This window comes from Diabrotica undecimpunctata, chromosome 2, assembly GCF_040954645.1.
Source record: "Diabrotica undecimpunctata isolate CICGRU chromosome 2, icDiaUnde3, whole genome shotgun sequence".
NCBI lineage: Eukaryota > Metazoa > Arthropoda > Insecta > Coleoptera > Chrysomelidae > Diabrotica > Diabrotica undecimpunctata.
Genome location: NC_092804.1, coordinates 148816859 through 148822536, shown reverse-complemented (window position 1 = coordinate 148822536; position 5678 = coordinate 148816859). Strand labels below are relative to the sequence as shown.

The following is a 5678-nucleotide window of genomic DNA, read 5'->3' as shown; positions in this document are numbered from 1 at the left end:
TTATGCAGTCTAAGGCTTTGGAATAGTCACAGAAAACGGTGGCGGAGGAGAGGTTACTATTTAGTGATAGATATACCTCATGTAACACATGTTGCTGAAAGTATTGCTGTTTGTTGAATAGGAGAACTGAAAATAATTGCTAATAATATGATCAAAAGTCGTCAGAAACGTCGGTTTTGGGTGAGACAGTGGATTCTGACAAGAAATAGTTTGGAAGTATCAGAAACGTTGTTAAAGAAGCTAGCATTAGAGGATAAAGAAGGGTACAGAAATACCTTTAAAATGTCTGAAGAAAAAATTAAGAAGCTGCTGTCAAAAGTGCAGGGTGTCATAAAAAAACAAGATACATGGATCCGACAAGCAATCTCACCAAGATTAAAGCTGCAAATTACTTTAAGATATTTAGCTACGGGTGATTCGTTTGCAACGCTTGCTTCCATATACCGAGTACCTAAAAATATCATTTCAAATTTTCTGGGAGAAGTATAAAAAGGAGAATATGATTCATTGCAAGATTTTATTAAAGTAAGTATAAAAAACATGGTAACAAAAGTAGGCAATATAAAATTTAGTCTACTCTAAGTGTAAGACACCTGTTAGAGCTGCAGTAAGTACATCAGATGATTTCTGAGAATTCTGTTCGCATTGTTGTCTATTGCATGATTCCTATGAAAATGAACACGAGCAATGTTTTGGGTCCATGTTGTCTGATAGTGCTGGTGATGGATGTGAATGATACTCAGAAGATAAAAACGGTGGCGATGAAATTGTCTGGTAATAAGATGTAGAAGGAGGACACGCTGATTATAGAATTATATGACCTATTTGGCAAATATGTCGAATTCATCATCAACATTACGTGCATTTTTTTGCACTACTTCATCAAGTTTATCAAGTGCTACGATTATATTTGAAATATTTTTATTTTCTAATATTTTTCTTTTGCGATTTTGAGGAGCACGAAAGATATTTGTTATCTTTGATTGCTTTGTGGTAGGCGATTCGGCAGTTTTTGTGTTTTCTACACGGATCGATTCTTTTTGGGTATTACCATTGCCAGTAGTAATAGATGCAGGAAACACATTTTCTGTTTCTGTTTCTCCTGTATTTTCGATGGTCTTACTTTCAGCTTCATCATGTGTTAAATTCTGAAAGAGAAATAGAACTTAGAATTAAAATATTTCATATTAGTACAAAGTGAATTAAAAATGCAGATGTGATAAATATTTTTTTACAGGTACACTTCCCGTCATATAAAACTGGTACACTTTCTTTTCCCAATGTAAACCTGGGTTCAGACTGGATAGAGTGGTTCGTGAATTAATTCGCTGTTGCCATCACAGATAACGGAATTGCACTAAATCTAGTTAAAAAAAAGTTAATATTAGATAGATATTATTTTTAGCATTAACAACAAAAAACCGTATTTAATAAATGTAATAACCAGTGATAGGGTTCAGCTAATATCCAAAATATTTGAAGGATCTTTAAACCGAGATTATTGGCACAGGGAACATTGGAATGCATCTACTGTACCTAATTTTTTACTTCAATTACCTACCGAACACTAACTGTATTTTGTATTAATAAGTCTAGTCACAGGCCAACTACCAAGATTAATTTATTATTTATTATATGAACGATAACATTAACAAAAACTAACATTATACTCTATCCTACGTAGAGTATAAAGTGACAGTTACAATCCAATACCTCACTGTAATGTTTTATTATAATAATTTAAAGTTATGTCTAGATTGATTTTATCTATCACTATATTTGAATTGCAATATTTTCATAAATTATAATAAAACACAAATCAAGGTATGAGTACTTAATTGAGATAATGAAAAATTACAAAATTAATATGAGAATTTTTTAGGATGCATGTTTAAACAAATTTAATGTGACTGACTGATCGAGAATGCTCGATGTTTTAGTTTTTAGAATACTCAAAACTGGCGGTCTGTTACACAGCCCTGCTTTTAGCTGATTTCATATAATATTTTCGTTGAACTGGCAACAGTGCCCTAGAAATTAGAATGACACATGTGACAAGATCAACTTACACAACTTGAAAAACATGATTTTCGGTAATAAGAGTTGTACCAGTTTTTTATGACGCGAACGGTACCACAAAATGAAGAACAATGGAAGACAATTCAAAGATAATATTATTTGCGATGGAATTTTCCAAACTGTTGTGGCGCATTAGATGGAAAACATATTAGAATATGAAATGAGCCCCACAGTGAATTAGAATATTTTAATTACAAATAACGTAATTTTCTTTGCGTGCGTTGACGCAAACTAGTGTTTTCGCTATTGCGACGTAGGCAAAAATGGACGTGCAAACGATGCTGCTGTTTTTGCAAAATCTTCGTTGAATAAAGTATTAGAAGATCTTAGAAATACGTAACAGTACTTGTAGCTGACGATGCTTTCCCTTTAAGGCCCTATATTTTAAAACCCTTTCGAAAAAGTACTCCTTTATCTAGGAAACAGAAAATTTTAAACTATCGCTTATCAAGAGCTCGTCGCATTGTTGAAATTTGTAATGGAATTTTGGTTTCTACATTTGGACTATTTGAATGACCTACAGCAGTTTAAATTAATAAGGTGGGCAAAATGTTTAAAGCAGCTTTAGCATTACATACATAATTGGTTAAAAATAAGTTCGAGTGAAACATATACACCCACAGACCCTTTTGATACTAAAGATCTAAACAGGCGCATTATACCGGGTTCTTGGAAAACACGAAGTACTCAAGCGAATGGTCTAATTCATTTGCACGGTCATTTAGGAAGTTGTAATTATTCAATATTAGCATCTACTGTGCGTAATAAATATGACAAATATTTTTCCGGACATAAAGCTGTGCCCTGTCAACTGAATATGATACACGACGATGTAAATAATACATAAAAGTTAATGTAAAAAAATTTAAATAAAAAGTATACTTACCAAATTTGATAAGGTAATCCTTGTATTGGTAACACCATGTAAAAAATATATCCGCTCTTTTATACCAAAAGATCTTTGGTACGTACAATTCATCTCTTGTCATGCCAATATGTATCGATTTGCATACTAATGAATGTTTTTTTATATACATTCTTTTCTAATAATACTAATTTTTCTTTTTTAGGTCAGCAAAAGTAATATCAGGTATTTCCATTTCCTTGGCAATGCAACCCAAAGCATCTTCTTGTCCATCTCTACTTCTGTATTTATCAGTTCGGTGGTCCCATCATACTTCTGATACAACTACAAAAATTTCATCATTATATTTTCAAACCACTTGAGGTTCATTCTTTTTGACTATTTTATGAACACCTACTTATTTTATAAACCAAACAAACGCTCGTGCACCCTGGGCCCTGATTCTATTTCATTTCGATGTCGAAATTTAAAAGCGACTACGCCATGACAGTCGCAATAGCTAGCGATTCTCATTCATTTCGATTGTAGTTAAAACTGGGGATATTTACTTTATCATTTTGACACTGCTGAAAATTTGGGTTGGCCCTGTTGTTTATTGGCTGCACTACGCTTGTTGAATGTTTGTTTTGTTTACGTTACGTGAACGTCTTTTTTTTCTTGTTTAATTTGTTAAATCATAAATAGTGGCCATTCTCAATTATATTTTGAATTGAAAGAAAAGATGGCAAGAAAAAAAAGGCGATGTGGGAGATCCTTAAGTTATAACCACTAAGATTTGACTTAGTGGTTATATTCTAATATATTTTTAAATTTACAGCTTAGTAATACTAACCCTAAACATTTTGGTTATCCTAGAGGCATAAACACCTTCTTCCAAATATGGTTCTAATACCCTTATTAAATAATTTGCAGCTTGTTTATTAAGCCGGAATTGCTGCCTAAATTGAGCATCACTTAGTGAAAAAGAATTTTGAGTATCCCGTAACATTCTTCTTATCCTCCGTTATGAGCGTCGGATATCTATCCTCTCTAATTCCTCCAAAACTAGAAAATGTCCTTAAAACACAGCCATATTAATACTTTTTGCCTCAGTTTTCCTTGCAGGAATCAAAACACCGCCTACCTAAACTGAACCTAAGTTCACTTCTCCCAGTCCAGTCAGTCATGTCAGATTAATTTCGACTCGAAATGAAATTTCAACCACTTTCTTGAAGTTGAAATTAATTTCGATAAGTCGAAAATTAGTGACGTCGTTTGGTTAGTTCAGCTGAAATCCACAAGGTTCGCAAAGTCGCATTTCGACATCGCCATAATAATTTCGACATGTTTTGAGTCGAAATCTCAATTAGAATCAGGGCCCTGGTCTCTTTCACAAAATATACTTAACACAGTCAACAAATGTTGACCGCCTAGTTCACACGTTTCAAAACAAGTTATAACACAATTCATCTCGATTCATCAAGACAGCGTTTTTCTTGAAAGAAATTTGCCACTTGATCAACAAGGGTTTGTATGGGTTAAACTTTCTTGAACAACTAAAAAGTTGATCATCTTTTATTCAAACAGAGGTTCTTACTACACTTTTAAGTGTACTGACAGTGTACGACAGTCTACTGCCGAGTAGACTGGCGCGATTGCCTTCCGTAACTATGAGAGGAAGTGTCGCTGATCTTTGACCTCTCTTTACCTCCACTGGACACTTACCCAGTGTGGGTATCACTGTGTTTTGATAGTCCCTTAAAATAACACTGGATTTATCTGTTTTAGGTCGATTTTCACTAAAGATTTTATGATAGGTTGATTTGCTTATCGCTGAATAACTCGCGCCCGAGTCAATCTCCATTTTCACTTTTTGGCCATTGAGTAGCAAATCTATTAAATATTTACCGGTAATGCTATCAGACGTCACGTTATTTACCGAAAATTCATAGTCACTACTTTGATAAAAAACACTCTGAGTGTTCCCCGAAACAACTGTACACGTCTGATGTACTTTGCGTTTGTAATTTTGGTTCTTCTTTTTAGCAAAACAAGCTATTTCGATGTGTCCAACTTTCCTGCAATATGTACAGGTTGATTTAATGTGTTCACAAGTTTCTGGAGAATGTTCCCTTTCGCACCGAAAACATTTCTTTCTTTCGCGATTAGCTAATTGTTGTTTGAACTGGCTCAGTTGATTTTTATGAAAACTTATCGCGTTTACACCTGCGCTCGACTCACTTTCTCGTAGCACCGCCAAAATTTCCACGGCCACCTCGTGGGCAAGGCACATGTCTTGCTCGTCCTTAAGTTTTAACTTTTGCTGTAGCGATTCGTCGGTAATACCACAAACGAGCCGGTCACGTAGTATTATGTCAAGGCTAGTTCCGAAACCACAGGGTTCTGCCAATTTTCGTAATTCTTTCAGATACACAGATATTGTTTCACCAGTTTGTTGATTTCGACGATAGAACTTAAACCTGCACACAATTTTAGACGTTTTTGGAGAAAAATGCTTTTTTAACCCAACTATGATTTGGTCATAAGTTTTATCAGACACTTTGGACGGCGCGACCAAATATCTAATAATCTCGTATGTATTTGGACCGCACAAACTTAAAAATGTAGCTTTCTTCTTATCACGGTCCGTAATGTTATTTGTCGTGAAGAAAAAATCCATAGGCTCGACGTATGATTCACATCCTTGTCGCCAAATAATAAGTATCGGACCGGGTTGTAAATCATAACAACAGTA

At 34.4% G+C, this 5678-nt stretch overlaps 1 pseudogene; it reads right to left on the bottom strand.

The window, feature by feature from the left end:
• Positions 1-573: 573 nt before the first annotated feature.
• LOC140433087 (uncharacterized) lies at positions 574-3179 on the bottom strand (annotated as a pseudogene).
• Between the last annotated feature and the right edge of the window lie 2499 nt (positions 3180-5678).